Below are 19,204 nucleotides of genomic sequence, written 5' to 3'. Positions count from 1 at the left end.
TCAAAAAAAATCTCTGTATTCTATAGTCTGAAGATTAAGTCTTATTTCAGACTGCAGTTATTTGCTCCTCTAGCTATTTAAGGATACATGACAGCAATCCACCAAATATCACAGAAGGATTTTCAGAATAGCAATACTATTACTGTCAATGGTTTATAATCCACTACAAAAAAAGTGGACAGTCTTTTATATAAGCTTGCCATTTAAATAAGTAGGCAAAAATCACTGCACTTCACATTTAAACCTAGGATAAACCAAATAAAATAAAGTGAAGCACTACTCCTACTCCTACCACTGGTGTCAATCTTTAATCCTAACTAATCACCTAATCCAGGGTGAGACTAAGTATTTCAGGTTCATCTTCTCTATCACTTGTATCTACAAGTACAATTTTATTAGGCTGTAAGAAAAATATTCCTAGAAAATCCATCAGCTAATTTGTCTGAAAGCTCTCACACACAGAGATATTCTTGACAGACAAAAATTTAAACATGAGCAAAAAATCCCAGACCTCCTGCCTCCTTGTATTGTGCCTCAGCCACATCCTCCTCCTATCATTAGGTAAGATAACAATCAGCTCTTCTGAAGCACCTATTGTCAACATGCCGCACTGATGTGTTTAAGCCTAACCCTAACCCAAACCAGGTTAGCCCATATAAATTTTCACGTGGTTTGAAATTCCTGATTTATAGGCAATGGGTTCATTTAGCTTAACAAAAAAACAAAACAAAACACCTCACTGGACTGAACTGTTTGTGCTGTAACTGATTTAATTTAGATAGGGGCCAAATTCTGCCCATGATGCACGTGCACAGCTTTCACCAACGTAAATGTAAATAAGGGCAAAACCTAACCTGGTACATTCTCAAATCAAATCACTTTTTCTCAACACTTTGAGTCTTTCAATACTTGGCTCAATTTTTATTTTTATTTTAAAGCTTCATTTTCAATCAAATAACTGCTTGGCAGAGGTCAGATTTTTATGGCCCATCTACACTACAGACACAATGGTGGTGAAATACCCAGTTCTATCACAGTAGTATCCGGTTCTGAGTACTACCCAGAGATGTAATCATAACTGGAAATGAGCCAACCAACATGCAGATAGCTGAGCTTGATTTGATAGTAAACCTAACAGAGCTGGAATGGGATCAGAGGATAGGCCCAAGACAAGACACACACCCGGGGGAGGAAAACCATCACTGAGAAACCCTGGGATGGGTGGGCAAAAGCAGTATTCCATACGTGGACAGCGGCATCACTTGGCGAGGGATTGCCCAATGCACGCACTGAGGCCCAGTGCAGTGCTTGAAAAGCCAGTTGCACCCTAGCCCCAAAGAGTTAGCTGTGTGATTGAAGCTCCGGTGGGAGGAAGTCACACAGCCAGTCTGCCAATGGCATATAATGTTCATGCTGAAGCATTTACACTTCAAATCACTGCCCACGTCATGCTACACCCTCCCAGGTACAGATCCATCTGTCCGTCAGTGGGAGAGGAAGGTGGTAGTTAACGGGGAGACATTCACTGGATGGAGAGATACTGGGGCTGCTAAGACTATAGTTAAGCCCCAAGTCATTAAACCCTATGAAATGCTCCCAGGGTGTGAAATCTGGTGTAAAGTTTCTGGTGTAAAAGCCTTCGCTCAGCCTACAGCACAGATGTCTATCCAGACCTAGGAATGGCCAGGGTGCTAGTACAGGCACATTGTCAGATATCCCACCGTCTTCCCTTTTGGGGAATGATGTTACGGCTTTAAAAGAAGGAGCGGTCAAATCAAACCCCCTCAGGTAGCTCCAGACATGAAAGTGACTGTCAGCCAAACTTCAAATGGAGTAGCTGACAAGGAGGAAGCTAGTATCCAAGAGGAATCAGGTTACCTCCAGAGGGTATGCAAACAAATACATGCGCGGGGGAAATGAAAGACCCCCATCCTTCAGAGAATTAAGCTCTCTGCCTACCCTGAAAAGAGAACCAGAGGCAGTACAGAGTATGGTGATGGCAGTGTCTCCAGCCAAAGGTAGGGATACCGACACCAGGGCAGGTGCGGTGCACTGCCAAACCTATGACTCCCACCTCAGAGGGGGAAATGCCCAAATAAAGTGCAGGACAGCTGCCTGGGAAATGATAACAGTAACTACAGCAAGGAAGGACAGGGAACTTCTTCCTACAGTCTCTGCCTGATTGTCTGTAAAAACATACAGCCAGATGGGACTGGGAGATGGCACAGAGAAAGGAATTTTGCTAAGGGGAAAAGTTTGAAGACTCTCCCTTGCCCAGCCCCTTTGCTGTTAAAAGCAGCTGCATGGTTGACAGCCACTTCACAGGGAAGTAGCCCTAACATGTTTCTCCCTGTAAAGTAGATAGGTAAGCATTATTACTCCCACTTAGATAGGAAAGCACAGAGAAAGTAAGTGGCTTGTCCAGAGCTAGTTAGTTAGAGCCACAACCAGAACCCAAGTCTCCTGACCACAAGTCCCATGATCTAATCACATCACTAAACTGCTCACAGAGTTCTCGCCATAGCTGTGTAAAATGAAGTAGATTCAGTGCACAGAAGTTTGAACAAACATTTGTTTCACTACACACACATGCATGCTGTAAGGGCAAATCTACACTATGAAATTAATTCGACCTAAGTTCCGTTGTCGTACAGCTGCCACAGTAATTAAATCACTTTTGCATGTCCACAATGCTCCTTGTGTCAGCAGTGTGCCCCCTCACTACCAGGGCTTGCACTGATGCAGAGAGCAGTGCACAATGAGTAGCTATCCCACCGTGCAGCTTGCCACCATCTTGCACAGAGTGTTTTAGGAAGGGTTTGCGACGCCTCATGAGGGCAAACGAGTTGCACAGGGGTGACTGGGAACATGGTTTCAACATCCCACGATGCAGTTTTCTCCTTCCCAGAATTTTATCTGCATCCCATAATGTTTCGTGCCTCTTTTCAAAAGCCCTGCAAACCAGCGCATCTGCCATTGGTGTGAGACGCATGGATCCTACACAGCTCTGCACAACTGTGATAAGCGTTGCGAGCACCATGTGCCTGATCCTGCAGTATTTGCAGAGCCGCCAGAGGAGCCGGGCAGCAGAACAAGACAATTCTTGTTCTGACCAGAGAAACAAGCACTGACTGGTGGGATCGCATCGTTATGCAGGTATGGGATGATGAGCAGTGGCTGCAGAACTTTTGGATGTGTAAGGCCACATTCCTGCAAGTGTGTGTGGGACTTGCTCAGCCCTCCGGCATAGCAACACCAAAACAAGAGCTGCATTGACAGTGGAGAAGCGAGTGGTGATGACTGTGTGGCAGCTTGCAATACCAGATTGCTACCGATTAGTCGGGAATCAATTTGGAGTTAGGAAATCTTCTGTGGGGGTTGCTGTGATGCAAGTGTGCAAGGCCATTAATCGCATCCTGCTGCAAAGGACTGTGACTCTGGGCAACGTGAAGGACATAGTGGATGGTTTGCAGCAATGGGGTTCCTGAACTGCAGTGGGATGACATATGACACACATCTCCCTATTTTGGCACTAGACCACCTTGCCACAGAGCACATCAACAGAAAGGGCTACTTTTCTATTGCATGCGGTGGTGGATCACCGTGGATGTTTTACCAACATCAGTGTAGGATGGTCAGGGAAGGTGCATGATGCACTAATTTTTAAGAGCACAGGCCTGTTCAGAAAGCTGCAAGCAGGGACCTTCTTTCCAGACCGACAGATTACCACTGCGGATGTTGAGATGCCAATAGTGATCCTGGGAGACCCAGCCTACCCCTTTCTTCTGTGGCTGTATACCGGCCACCTCAATAGCAGCAAGGAGCACTTCAGCTACAGGCTGAGCCAGTGCAGAATGACATTTGAATGTGCCTTTGGCCATCTAAAAGGCCACTGGTGCAGTCTACTCACAAGATTAGACCTCAGTGAAAAAAAAAAAATCTCTGTGGTTATAGCTGCCTGCTGTGCAATTCATGATATCTGTGAAGCAAAGGGGGGAAAGTTTCTGCTGGAGTGGAGGGTGGAAGAGGAATGGTTGTCTGCTGATTTTGAGCAGCCAGATACCAGGGCTATTAGAAGAGCTCAATAGGGAGCTATAGGGATTCAGGGAGTCATTAAAAGACCGTCTTAATAGTGAGCCACAGTAATGTGCGTTTATGTAGTGTGCTCTGCCTGGCATTGTTTTTGTGCACCCTGATATGAACCTTGTAATGAGTGCAGAGAGTAATATTGCACATGTACCTATTGCTATTATCTCTGAATGAGGCGAGACCCAGCCAGCATAGGTTGTGAACTAGTAAAGATTAATTCAGTTTCCATAACTAGCCATTTATTCCAAATCCAGGCAAATAGACATATTTATAACTGAATGAGACTTTATAAATACAGGGAAAAGAACCTTTGAAGGGGAAAAAACAGTCATTTTCATTTCACAAACGCATACACCAACCATGTCTCTCACAGGTCAGTGTATGTGCAGCTGTGATTGGTAGGTGTAGAGAAGTAGCCCCGGACACCACATGGAATGGGAGTGGGGATAGGGAGGTCCCGAAATGCAGTTCTCTGTGGGCTACAGAGGGAGGTGAGCACAAGTCTGTTGAAACTGAAGGTCAACAGGTGTCTCCAGCATGTCTGTTTGCGTCTTGAGAAGCACTATCATGTCCTGCTGCATGTCTCTCTCCTGTGCTTTTCTCCTCTCTGCTCTATCCCTGTCTGTTCTGTCCACGACAGTGATCCTCCAAGCCCTTTGCTCGGCTTGCAGGATCTCTTGGACCACGTCATCCCATGTCCTCTTCCTTCTCCTCCTTATCTGGCTGAGCTGCTCTGCTGATGTGAATGGAGAGTCCCTCAAGGCCATATTTCCAGCTGCAAAAGACACAATGCACAGAGCTACTATTGAGAGCGTATTCACAAGATAAATGGAAACTTGGCATACGGAACTCACTCTCTTTGATCCACACAAGTTTCAAGCACTACATTCTCACTTCTCCTTGGGATTCACAGAGCACGGTGGCAGTTCCAACCAGGGGACAGCTTGAGGGGCTGGGAGGGGCGGGAGAGTGGGCAAATTGGGACTATGGATGAGGGTGGCTCACAGGTATGAGTATATGCAGATAGGGCCATTGAACTGAATATTGGCACCATTTTCTACGGGTGGTGATTTTAGCTGATATCAAACTCCTGAGGGTAATGGAGACCAAAAGGGAACAGCTCCTGCACGCGTCTGGCTACAGACCAGGTCCGTATGCTGCTAGCTTGTGCTGCAATGGTGCCTGCTGAAGTAATTGCTTAGTGGTGTTCAGAAGTGTCCTACCACAGCAGAAAAAAAATAAGGCAGCCCTCCCCAGAAACCTTCAGCAGAGAATTGAAGACTACCTTCAGGAAACTTTTGAGATCTCTACGGAGGATTCACAAGACATCCTGGTGCACATAAACAAACTGTGCAGGACCCCCTCTGCCTAATTATGCAGGGGAATGAGAAGCAGATAGCAACTTAACCTCTCTTAGTTATTTCATTACCTCTTCCTAAGTCAAAATGATTAAAGAAGAGAAAATGAACAGATGTGTCCCTGCAATATCAAAGTAAACTGCATATTTACCAAAGGTTCCTTCCCCTCCATCAGGCTCACCCATGCTGGACTGTAGGGACTGGCTCAACTGCTCTATAGTCAAGAACAGATCCTGGTTCCCTGCACCACTGGATCCCCTGGTCGCCTGTCCCTCATACTCCTCCTCCTCTTCCTGCCCAATACCTCCTCCTCGCTGTGACTCCAGCTCCACCAAAGTATCCATAGGACTCCTGGCAATGATGGTGGGGTCTTTGGCAGGGATGGCACACAGCTCTTTATGAAAGCAGTATGTCTGCAGCTCCACACCAAAACAACTGTTAGCCTCCTTTGCCTTCTGGTACACCTGCCACAGCTCCTTGACTTTCAGGTGGCAATTCTGTCTGTCCCTCTTGTAGCCCTTCTCCACCATGTCACGGGCGATCTGCTCGTAGATATCTACCTTTCTATGGCTGGATCGGAGCTGTGCCTGCACAGCCTCTTTTCCCCACGGACCCAGGAGATCCACCGCCTCCTGTGTACTCCAGGCAGGAGTGCATCTGCACCGTGGGGCCAGCATGGTCTGCTGGGCAATTGCTAGGTGAGCTCTCCATGCCAAGCAAACAGGAAATGGAATTTCAAAAATTTGCAAGGCTTTAAAAGGGGAAGGGCGCATGCATGTGTATCTGGCCACCAGGCAGCAGAGTTCAAAACGGTGACCAGAGCGGTCATGGTAGGGCAGGGGTTCCCAAACTTGGTTCGCGGCTTGTTCAGGGTAAGCCCTGGCAGGTCATGGGACTCTTTGTTTACCTGAGTGTCTGCAGGTATGGCCACTCGCAGCTCCCAGTGGCCGCAGTTCACCGTTCCCAGACAATGGGAGAACCACAGCCAGTGGGAGCTGCGAGCAGCCATACCTGTGCATGCTCAGGTAAACAAAGCATCTCGCAGTCTGCCAGGGGCTTACCCTGAACAAGCTGCGAACCAAGTTTGGGAACCCCTGCGGTAGGGCACTGTGGGACACACTCCTGGAGGCCACTAAAGTTGATGCAAGTAATGCAGTGTCTACACCGATACGACCCTAACTACGTCAACCTAAGCACTTCGCCTCCCACAGAGGTGGAGTTATTAAGTTGGCATAGTGGGCGAGTTACATCAGCAGGAGGAACATTTTTACAGAGTTAGGTCAATGTAAGTTGCCTTGGGGGAACCTACAGGGCCGTCCTCAGGCATACGCAGCTGCATGGGGCACCACTGGGACAGCAGGTAAGAGCGAGTCGGCTCCTGCCCTCCGAGCGCGCGCTGCAGTCTCCTTAGGCAGGGGCTGTATTCAGAGCTGAATGCACCAGTGAGGTGCATTCTGCGCGAGGGAGAGGGTACAAGAGTCTCTGCAGAGAACTGTGATTCTGCCACCATGAGGCAGGCTGGGCGGCTTGGTATCCTTTTCTGTCTTGTCCATCCCCCATGGGCTTCCGCAGCGTCTGCTATGTACGAAGCTCGTTGTGTGTCAGCAATGTGTGTGGGGGAGGTCTTCTGGGGGTCTGCGGGCGGGGGAGGTTGCTGTGCCCCCTCGACACACTGGGGTCAGCGGTGCTGTCTGGGGACCGCCTTCAGTGGAGCTCCCACCTTCCCCTCCCCTCAATATCCCCCCCTCAGGAGTCCCCACCTTCCCCTCCCCCATCCCTCAATAGCATCCCTCAGGTAACTTGGGGGTTCACAAGACAAATTAGACTCCTGAAAGGGGTACAGTAATCTGGAAAGGTTGAGAGCCCCCAATGTAAATAGATCAATGGCATTATCCAGTTTAATAAGATGGGTTTCCAAGGAGCAGAGAAGTAGATATTGGTGAAGAAGGAAAAAAGTCTGTGAAAAAGGATACTGATGCTGAAGTTTTGGAAACTTTGTGGGATTTCACAGACCGTTCATGCACAGCTCTAGAGTAGAAGGAAAAAACCCCAACCCTACTTCTAGAAAGTCTTTCTTCACTATTGGACAGTCATTGTAATGGCTAGCCAAACCTGGCATTACAATAAGAATGTCATCTGTAAAAATTACTGTAAGGGAAGAAAGTTAATATCCAGTAAAGATCGCAAGTGATCGGAAGTTATCATAATCTGATTACTCAATTGTCTATGTAAAATGAACTCGTGATGGAAGTTCAGTGTCATAATTGACACTGTTTACCAGAAAGGATGAGTGACAAAACCTGGAGAGGGTCCTTCTGTTACAAGGGCACATTAGCTTGGAAAAAGAAATTAGCTTGTCTCTGTCCATGCTGTACTAATTTTAGTGGATAGGACTTCGGTAACATTTCTGTCCTACCTTAATCTAGATGAGATGATTCTGTGCTGGCTTCATTGCTGGTCACTTTGTGCTTTACCTAGGAATAAAACTAGGGTCCTATTTTCCCGCTGCTTGGAAACCTAGCTTATTAAACTGGATAATGCCATTGATCTATTTACAGTATAAGGTTGATATAGAGTTGTAACTAGCATTAAGACTGATGCCCACTACACATTTAAAATTAAAAAGGGACTTTGTAAAAATGACATGGTTTTCCAACTCTGTTGTGTCTCAGTCAGGGTGGAGCACCTTGTGAGGTGTCTCTACACTAGGTCACAGACTCACGGCTATCCTCTACTGGTTATTTTAAATAATATTTCTGATAATCTGACAATCATTTAAACAGTTATTTCCTTAAAAAAAACACCCTTATAAGTTATGTCATATCAAAAACAACCTTCCAGGTCGCAAAAAAGAAAATGAAAAGATGAAATAGAATTAGCTATAAAAGCACAAAAGGGTTCTCTACTTAAGTTTGTGTGTCATGAAAACAACAAAGTTGATCAAGATCAAGTAATTGCCGAAGAAAATTTTTATGCAGAAGTTCAAGAAACTCAAAACACAGAACAATCATTTGAAACAGATACAGACACAAAACAATAAATTACAACAGCTGAAACTATACTAGCACGGGATATAAATGACATTGGCGCATGGCCGCAATCTTTAAAAAACAAATTACATGACATTATACTTGAGAAAGGCCTTGTGAGAATAGAAGGTCTCAAATATCCTAAAGACATTAGAGGTAGGGAATTCACAGAAAACTATTACTATAAAAGACTTTCCAACAATGAAATTGTCAACAATGATGGCTTGTGTACTCTAAATGTAAGGATGCTGTATTTTGTTTTCCATGCAAGATTTTCAACAGTGGCAATTTTAACATAGCAACCGTGGGTATTAATGATTGGCAAAATCTTAGTCACACATTACCACAACATGAAAAGGCACAACACCACGTTGAAAGTATGCACAAATGGTGTGAGCTGATTTGTAAGTTTAAAAAAAATCAGACAACTCTTCATGCTCAAAGTCAAAGATTGCTGGAGTCAGAGAGGCAGCATCAGTGTTGTGTTCTTGAATGTCTATTATCTATTTTTGGATATCTATCAACAAACAATCTTGCTTTTAGAGGAAGCGTTGACAAATTATACCAGCCCAAAAATGGCAATTTCTTGGGCCTTGTACAACTGCTTGGAAAATTTGACACAGTGATGAATGAATATTTCCAGAGAGTAACTGAAAATGAAATACATGATCACTATTTGGGACCAAGAATTCAGAATTAACTGATAATGCTAATGAGTGGTAAAGTGAGAGACAAAATTGTTTCACTGGATTCTTTGGCAAAATATTTTGCCATAATTCTAGATTGCACTCCTGACATAAGTCATCAAGAACGGATGTCGTTAGTAGTGAGATTTGTCGACATTAGTGATTCAGCACAATTCCAGTTAAGGAATCATTTATCACATTTTTTGGACACTACAGGTTTTGGACTTCTTCAAGCTCTCCTTGATGAACTAAAACGAATGGGATTGTCCGTAATGAACATTAGAGGACAAGGCTACAATAATGGTGCCAAAATGAGAGGAGGTATTTCTGGCGTGCAAGATTGTTTGCAGAAGCACTCAGTGTAGAACCAAAATTTCCATGTCTGAATGTGACAAGAGTTTCGAGGAAAAAATGGCAAACAGAATATGAAGGAGCAGATGAGCCCATAGAAGATCCAGAAAAGAAATTTGAAGTTGAATTTTCTAATGTTGTGATGGATAAAGCACTACCTGCCGTTGATGGAAGGTTTAATACTTTACGAGCACCAGGAATGCTTGACTGGTCTTGCTATTCTTGCAATCGAACAAGATTGTCATACGATGACATTATTATTGATTTTGCAGCCAAAAAAGCCAGAAAGATTGCTTTTAATTAAAAACAAATCCTTGTTCCAATACCTCTTCATAGTAATTTCCAATAAAATGTTGACAAATTTAAAAAAATTGATTTGCATCTTTCTGTCAATAAATTAGAATTTTTTCTAGAGCACTACTTCTTTAGTGTAAGTAGAGTCCATCAGCATTATAGTGTGCTTAATTTGTTTAAATTTCTTTTTAATAAAGTGCATGTGGCAAGTTTTCCAATACTGTAAGCTTACGTTTGTGTTGCTAAGAGCAAGTCAGGCATGGTTTAATAATTTAATAATACTGCGTAGGGCCCCATATATCCTAAGGACGGCGCTGTCGACCTAACTCTATAGTGTGGACCAGGCCCCCCCTCCCTCACACTCAGTTTTGGGTTTAAACCCGAACTGCAAAGTGAAACACAGATGAAACTATCAACTTGACCTGGTTTTAAGCAAAAATAATACAAAACCACAATATTCCACCTCGTTCCTTCCAAAGGCCGTAGCTCAACCCAAGTTCATCAGAAAGCCCACAAACTTTGGGGAACTGAAACCTAAACCTAACTCTGTTCCAAATCTCAGGCACAGCTTTAGTGTCAGCATTTCCATAACGAAGCAGAACAATGTCCATTATGTTGTTCAGTGTATGATTACTCAAGAAAAAAGAGTAACTTGATTTTTTAAAAGGCATTTCAGCTACAAATATTCACAGCTATTTGGAATTTATATAGCTGTAGAGTTTGTCATTGCAAATAAAAGTTTTACTTAACTAATTTGTTGCTAAAGCAACCAAGCAGAAGGAGGTTTTTTCCCCCCATTTACATCTGCTTCCCATGTTAGAAGAATGCTTTTCCACACACTGAAGTGTAAATCCTGCAGTCCTTACTGCAAGAATTTAAAGTGGATTACAAGGAACATGGTTACATTTATTGTAAGGACTGTAGGTCCGGGCCCTGAGTGGGACAACCCCACCCCTCCCAGCAAACAAATATTCCTACATAAACCAACCAATTGGCATCAACAGTAACTAGAGAAGTAGAAAGCCTCTCAACATATGCTGCCATAATATTTTAGTGAAAACAAAAACAGCAAAGCTTTGGATTTTAACATATGTCTCGTATCCTGGTTCTGAAGTACACTTTGAGCATGAAAAGAGCACAGACAGGGGTAGAATTGAACTCTACTTTGGTTTCATTCAGGCATTCTGGGCTCAGAATAAAGAGCACTGTGATCAGCAATCTCCTTAAGCAAATACAAAGCCCGGAAGGTTTTTACCTACTATGTAGATTGAATGGCTCATTTAACAAGTAATAGAATAAAATGGAATCACACCTGCTGTACACAAGACCAGGACCCAATCTCTGAGTGAAGTTATTATTGGAAGTTTTACCCATGAAAATGTTTATCTTCATAACTGTACCTTTTAGTACCAATGGTTTTGATCTCTAAGTGTTAATGATAATTTGGCTCTGCTGAGTCGGAAGTTTATGAACAATGCCGCCTCAGCTGTCAAACACACGTTTCCACCTGCTCCAAACTGTCAAACATACACTTAATCTCAAGCCTAGAAGTCATTAAACTTTTACTCACTTTACATACATGTAACAACATAACTGTCAGTGTTCTTTGAATCAATAGAATCCCAGTTACAGGGTGTGAGTGTGGCATAAGGATAAACAACATTATTTTAATTTCTCATTTTCCATGTATCAGAAATGAAACCTTATTTCTGTATGTTGGAAGAGGGGATTTTCCCAAAAACCTTATGAAGGGTAAAATGGATTAGGGAAGTAATTTTCTTTATATCTGTTGTTCCTTCAGTACTCCCAGAAACTTGTGGATTGATGAGTGATGAACAATCACAAAAGTCAGATGTTCACTAAACAGCCAGACTAGCTCCTCATCCTACCAGGTGTCTCCCTTTCTCTTAGAGAAACCACCCATCTTGTGTTTTAAGAGATTTTCCTTATTAGGTTGAAGGACATTAGGCACCAATCGCCAGTAAGAAGCTAACAAGTATGACTAAAACATCAATTGTCTCTTGAAAACAACTGTATAGCAAAGGGGCCTTGATTTGTAAAGGCCAGTCCACCATCAGAATGACAAGCACAACACTGACATCTCCCTTCTATCCCTCAATCCCTAACAGCAGCAGCAACAACAAAAAAGGGAAATGAATAGTCTAAATCAGAAAACACCCCACTCCCCCCAAAAAACCTCTACTGCAAGTAGAGATTTTATCCCCAAAAGGAAAAAGTGCCAGAGACCCATTAAGTGACCTAGGGCCTTCACTATTGAAAGTGCTCATATATTATGGTGATGAACAAGGCTGATGAGAGGGGGGGAACAAGTGAAAATTGTACCAGGGCCCCAAGCTTGAGGGTCCCCAAAAACATATGTACTGTCTGTGTAAATTAAGTGAAATGAGAGGGGATGGAGCCCCAGCGAACATGATGTAGTGGGGCCCCAAATTTCTCTCAATAGACCTAGTGATGGGTACCAGGATATACCACCAAAATAGTTTTTTTATGTGACCTTTATTTTCCTGATATGTGGTTGGTCATGTCCCCTCTCCCCCTTAACTTTATTTCTCATTATTAATTATTTGTATTACCTTAAGCGGAGGTCATTGATTATTTTTGTCAAGGCCCAAAGTTCTTGGTCAAGGTATAGTCAAGGTCCAGATTCCAGAGAAGAAAATTAAAACAACAGCAATGATAATAATAAGTAAATAAAAATATCTTGAGGTCCATTCAAAGCATCTGGCAGTCCGGATTTGGCCCACAGTCCACCTACTTATGACCCCAGACTTAGAGACTTGTAGCCCCCATCATGGACCCAGACCCCATGGTCCTAGATGCTAAACAAACATAGAACAATGTCTCTCCTTTTTTCCTTATATGGCATTTGCTTTGCAGAAAAAGGCATCTCCAGAGGAGGATCAGCATTGTGCTGCTCCATACAAAATAGGGGGGTAAAGCTTATTTTTAATTTATACTACAGCAGTCTCAGATGGTTCCAGTCAGGAATCAAGGCCCCATTATTCTAGGCACTGTGCAAGCACAGAGTGAAAGAAAAGGAAAAAAGGAAAGGATAGCCTCTGCCCCAAATAAAGCAGCAGAATTAAGTGGATGAGAATTGCATGATGCGTATCAATTCCACTCTGCTGTGCCAGGTAAAGCACCCTGCTTTAGTGTCGCTCAGAGGACAGCATTATCCTTCATTTCTGGATTGTCCAAGACCAAAGTGATGAAAGTAGGAAGGGAAGATGACAAACCAGAAATGAATTATTACTAGGGCTATCAAGCAATTAATCGCGTGATTTAAAAAAGATTAACCGTGATTAATCATGCTGTTAAGCAATACATTACCATTTATTTTAAATATTTGTGGATGTTTACTACATTTTCAAATATATTAATTTCAGTTACAACACAGAATACAAAGTGTATAGTGCTCACTTTATTTTTATTACAAATATTTGCACTATAAAAAACAAAAAAAAAATTTCAATTCACCTCATATAAGTACTGTAGTGCAATCTCTTTATCATGAAAGTTGAACTTACAAATGTAGAATTATGTAAAAAAAACTGCAATCAAAAATAAAACAATGTAAAACTTTAGAGCCTAAAAGTCCACTCAATCCTACTTCTTGGTCAGCCAATTGCTCAGACAAACAAGGCTGGTTACAATTTGCCAGAGATAATGCTGCCTGCTTCCTGTTTACAATGTCACCTGAAAGCGAGAACAGGCATTCGCAGGTCACTGTTGTAGCTGACGTTGCAAGATATTTACATGCCAGGGGCACTAAGGATTCATATGTCCCTCCATGCTTCAACCACCATTCCAGAGGACATGCGTCCATGCTGATGATGGGTTCTGCTTGATAATGATCCAAAGCAGTGTGGACTGACACATGTTCATTTTTCTCATGTGAGCCAGATGCCACCAGCAGAAGGTTCATTTTCTTTTTTGATGGTTTGGGTTCTGTAGTTTCTGCATCAGAGTGTTGCTCTTTTAAGACTTCTGAAAGCATGCTCCACACTTCATCTCTCTCAGATTTTGGACGGCACTTCAGATTCTTAAACCTTGGGTCGGGTGCTTTAGCTATTTTTAGAAATCTCACATTGGTATCTTCTTTGTGTTTTGTCAAATCTTCTGTGAAAGTGTTCTTAAAATGAACATGTGCTGGGTCATCATCCGAGACTGCTATTACATGAAATATATGCAGAATGTGGGTAAAACAGAGCAGGAGACCTACAATTCTCCCCCCAAGAAGTACAGTCACAAATTTAATTGATGCTTTTTTTTTCTTTTCTTTTTTTTTTAAATAAAACTAGCATCATCAGCATGGAAGCATGTCCTCTGGAATGGTGGCATGGAAGGGGCATACGAATGTTCAGCATATCTGGCATGTAAATACTTTGCAACGCCAGCTACAAAAATCCCATGAGAAGGCCGGTTCTCGCTTTCAGGTGACATTGTAAATAAAAAGCAGGCAGCAGTATCTCCTGTCAATGTAAACAAACCTGTTTGTCTTAGCGGTTGGCTACACAAGAAATAGGACTTAGTGGACTTGTAGGCTCTAAAGTTTTACTCTGTTTTGTTGTTGAGTGCAGTTATGTAACCAGGAAAAAATCTGCATTTGTAAGTTACACTGTCACAATAAAGAGATTGCACTACAGTACTTGTATGAGGTGAATTGAAAAATACTATTTCTTTTGTTTACCATTTTTACAGTGCAAATATTTGTAATCAAAAATAATAATATAAAGTGAGCACTGTACACTTTGTATTCTGTGTTGTAATTGAAATCAATATTGAAAATGTAGAAAAACATCAAAAAATATTTAATAAATTTCTATTGGTATTCTACTGTTATAAGTGCAATTAATCACAATTAATTTGAGTTAATTGTGTGAGTTAACTGCGCTTAATTGACAGCCCTAATTATTGCATGACCTCACATCACACAAAATTCATCACATTTTGACAGAGGTATCACATACTGAGAGATGTGCTCTTCCACTGACTTGCACAGGGAAACAGAGCTGCCTAGTGTCCTGCAACTCATGTGACATGGATTTGGCAACTCCGCCACACACAAATAGCAGGGATTACTCTGCAGTACCATCTCCCTGCCACCTGGGGCCACAGCTGCTCCCCCTTCCCTCTCACTGTTCCCCCAACTGGATCTGAGTGGGGACAGCTGTAACAGAAGGAATGGTGGGACAGAAGTTGAGGGGGGCCCAGTGCCAGTACTGGGCTATCCAACATCTTCCCCGAAGAGCCCCCGAACACCCTCCCACCCATTCCAGATGCAGCTGCTAAGCTCCACCTCCCCACACTGCTTGGGAGTGTGACTAAGTCAAAGTTTATAGTGGATATGCAAATATGCTCATTAAAAAATCTGCACAGAATGTGTGATGCTACCAAAAGTCCAGCAACCTGGTATCGCTGACCACATAGCCTCTCCAAGCTGAAAGGTTCTACAGTCAAATGGAGGGGTTTCCTAATAGGTTTAACTTTGTTCACATTAGCATGTTTCTTTCTTTCTTTTCTTTTTTTTTTCCTCGCTCCCTCCCTCTCTCTCTCTCTCTCTCCAGGAACTCTGTCAATATACCTTCCATGGCACCCATGTAACTGACACAATGCCTGTGTGAAAGGGAGCATTCCCTGTCCCCTATTTCACATCTACAGATGGGCAGGGGAAAAGTCCTAGGAAGATAAATCCACTGGGTGGAGAGGATCGCATTTTGCCACTAATAGGAGGTGACACTCTCTCTCCCAAACAGACCCCAACAGTGCAGGAGGAGAAGTCTCATCTCCAGCAGTTCCTGTACCTTTCCCCTGAAGCAGCTTGTAGAAACTGCACTAGCTAATCACCATCCACAACTCATTGACTCTCCTCTCATCTCTGCTGCACCCATCCAGCAGAGAATGAGAGGGACAAAGCATGCACCATCTGGAGCCAGCAGGGGGTGGAAATCACCAGATGTGCTCCCTGGATCAACATGCTGGATCCATCCCATATAAGCTGATTACAGGATTTACTGGACTCCCTACAGTTAACATCCTATGGATAAAGGAAAGGAGGACTTGTGGCACCTTAGAGACTAACAAATTTATCTGAGCATAAGCTTTCGTGAGCTACAGCTCACTTCATCGGATGCATTCTATCCAATGAATAGAATGCCAGATGCCAAGTGTGCAAGACACAGCTCTGATAAAGCCGGGCTAACACCAAGTGCCCTATCACTGTCTGCTTTGGGAAGGATGTCATTAAAGGGAAGGAACTGGCTGCAAAACAGAACACAGTAATTGTTGTGTTGGGAAATCTAACCCACTTAAAGTGATCAAAGGAGGAGAAGGAGAGGGAATGGCTCCTGTGGCCAGAACTGGTAGCTAAGCTAATTGTGCTGATAAACTGGAAGAGCAAACCAATACCAAACATGAAGCACTGGCCTCTTCACCAGGGCCAAATGGGACAACTCCCTTCATCCAGACTATAAAATGAACATCTACAATTATATCTGGATGCCATTACTAGAACTACATAGGAAGTAGATGACCTTGTGCTACCCACTTCTTGCACAAAGCGGCTTGATTATTTGGATAGGGTGACTAGCCAGAGTTGGGTCATCCTCCATCTACTTTTGTATTCTCTGTTTTCTGGTCTGAACGTCTGTTTTCATACACTTTCAAGGGAGTTCTTTACCTGCTGTCATAATTTTAATCACAAGTTTTACATTTTGGGGTGTTTTTCTTTGTTTGCTTTCCTTTATTTTAAAATCTAATGCATTTATTATAAACCCCAATGAATCAGTTAATCTGCTAACATTACTATGACCAGGTAAAGCACTATCAGGTCCAAAGGAGTAGTAAATATAACAATATATACAAACATCTCATAAAAATAGGACATCTGGTTTATACTTTGGATTTAAAGCATTTAATAATGAACACCTGATGCCCTTCAGATTTTCACTCACACTCTTGTTTCTTGAATGTTAAATAAAGTTTCTGTCTCATTAATCCAGAAAATTTAGATCTGATCTCTCTCTTTGAAGTAAATGCTGTCTGCTTTCCCATGTATTATATGCTATTACAGTGGCTATAAAAAGAATGGTGAATTGTACATGGCAGACAAATGGATAGATCTGTGAGTAATGGAGTGTAAGGTTATACGGGATGCCCACATGCCTTGAATGCACTGAGAAGCATGAGGTCAAAGGCCAAGTGATTTCAACAATCCCAGAAGCAAAGGGATCCTCCATAACTGCACTGTTTGACACAGTCCATCTTCTGGGAATTACTTTGTTAAATGTTTAAAGCCTGTCAATGGGAAAGGCACAGTGTGATCTGATTGTTAAAAGCAAAGGCCAGTGTGCTTCTATTTCCTGATCTGACAATAATTCACTCTGACCACGGACAAATTGCTGCACCTGTACCTCAGTTTACCCCCCTAAAAAACAGAAATAATACTTACACATTCCACCTGAATTGGGGGGTGGGAGAGTGGGGAGCACTTCCCAATCCTAGGCTAAATGGTGCTGCAGGACTCAGACGCAAAGTACAGTACTAGTAAAAACGAACCCTAGCGAACCCTTCCCTGGCCAGGCAGATTGCCCCTGTCATAAAGCCCATGTGAAACACAAATAAAGTGACGACTGATTCGCTTGGGTGTGAAGTTTTCCACGGCAGCGATTGGCCGAGCTGTGCTCACAAACCGCAAGCCCGGGGCAGGCTCGCCGTTGTTGCTAAGCCGGCCGAGAGCCCCCGGTGGAAACCCAGCGCCCCGCCAGTGACAGCGGCCAGCCCGGGCTCTGGAAGGGCGCGGGCCCAGCGGGAGAGGGGGGCCAGCAGGACCGACCCTGCCCGCTCAGAACCGGTCCCAAAGCCCCGCGGCCGCCGCCATCCGTCACGCCCAGGCGCCAGCTGCCCGCCCCTGCCCCGAGGAAGAGAGTCCGAGCGGCTGCGAGCTGGGCAAAGCCGGCAGAGCCGGGAGCGCCCCCCACAGCGGCGCCGGGAGCCGCCGGCCCAGCCCCGCAGCGGCCCAGCCCCGAGCACTCACCGGTTAGCGGCAGCCTCCCGGCTCTCCGAGCGCCTCTTGCAGCGGCCGGGGCTGCCAAGCCCCTTCCCCGCCAGCCCCCAAGGGGCTGGGGACCGTCTGCGGCTCGGGGCCGGAGCGCGGCGCGAGGAGGCAGAGGGGCGAGCGCCTACTGCAAAACCCGGGAGGGGGGCGGGCACCCCCGGCCGCGCCAGACCCCAGCCCGCTGCCTCACACACACGCGCCTCGCCCGGGCGGCTGCTCAGCCGGGGCGGGGCCTGCTCCCTGCCGGGGGCGGAGCAGGGCGGGCTCCAGGTAAGGAGCGCCCGGTGCCAAGTGGCTGCCGGCTGGGGCTCGGAGCTCCGCGGGCCGAGCTGTAGAGCCTGGCCGCAGCCGCCTCCTCCCGTCTCGGCGAGCTACCGTGAAACCCCGAGGCGCTGGCGGGGCGCCAGGGGCTGCATGGTCCAGAAGGCAGGGACGAGGTCCGTCCCCGGGGCTACGCGCCCTGCCCCCTGCAGCGAGAGGGGGCCGGGCCGGGCCCCTGGGGATTTCCAGAGTGCTGCTTAGCAAGGGGGGAGGGGGGTGAAGGAGCAGGAGGCGCCAGCTCTGCCATGGGGCAAGGCTGCCCTGGGACCCCCCGCCCCTTTCAGCAGGGTCTGACAGTACTTGTCATGCTTGTGGGTACTTGGCACAGGCAGCTGGCCCCTAGCAGCGGGCACCCAGCCTAGCTGGGCTAGGCTTGCCACAGGAGAATGAGCCAGCCCCCAGGCACCTGCGAGTTTCTTAGTGCCTAGGTGGCTGGGCAGCAGTTAGTCAGCTCAGGAACAGCTGGGCCTGAGGTCAGGCCATGAGGGCTCACTGAAGAATGCAGAGGAAGCTCCTGAGGAGAGGGACTGCTCCAGGGAGCTGGTCCGCGAGTGCCCCAGGAAATGAACTCCTAGAGGAGGGGTGTGACACTCTGTGTCTCGGGGGAACATCCTGCACCCCTATGTTCATCCTTATGATTGTGTGGTACCAATGCAAAGTTTGTCATGTCAGGTGTTTTCAGAAGGCTCATGATGCACTGACCATTGTTGTGATAGTAAAGTTACAGGTTGTAATTTCACGTATATAGTTATGAGGCTGAAAAATGTGTCCTCGGGGCTTAAAACAACGCCAGGCAAAACTCTCCAGGAGCAGAGGGGCAGTTCACACCTCATCAGGGCATGTATGGGACAAACCCAGCCCAGGCTCACAGGAAAGAAGGACACTGGCCTAGGCACCAACAAAGGATCTGTTGGACGCTTGAGTGAGTCACACCCCCCCTTCCCTTGTCCAGTTTGGGACTACAATGAGGTAATGCTCACTTGACTTTGAAGGGGGAGG

At 45.1% G+C, this 19,204-nt stretch overlaps 1 protein-coding gene across 1 annotated transcript in view; it reads right to left on the bottom strand.

Moving 5' to 3' along the window:
- Positions 1-18,117, bottom strand: part of LYPD6B (LY6/PLAUR domain containing 6B) — a 118,375-nt gene extending 100,258 nt beyond the window's left edge. The window contains exon 1 of the mRNA XM_073305438.2: positions 17,864-18,117. The gene's annotated coding sequence lies outside the window, so the exon portion shown is untranslated. The remainder of the gene's footprint in view (positions 1-17,863) is intronic.
- Positions 18,118-19,204: the final 1,087 nt, after the last annotated feature.

The sequence above is a fragment of the Lepidochelys kempii genome, chromosome 11 (genome assembly GCF_965140285.1).
Source record: "Lepidochelys kempii isolate rLepKem1 chromosome 11, rLepKem1.hap1, whole genome shotgun sequence".
In the NCBI taxonomy this organism is placed as follows: domain Eukaryota; kingdom Metazoa; phylum Chordata; order Testudines; family Cheloniidae; genus Lepidochelys; species Lepidochelys kempii.
The sequence above is the reverse complement of the archived record's forward strand: the minus strand, read 5'-3'. Positions and strand labels throughout refer to the sequence as shown.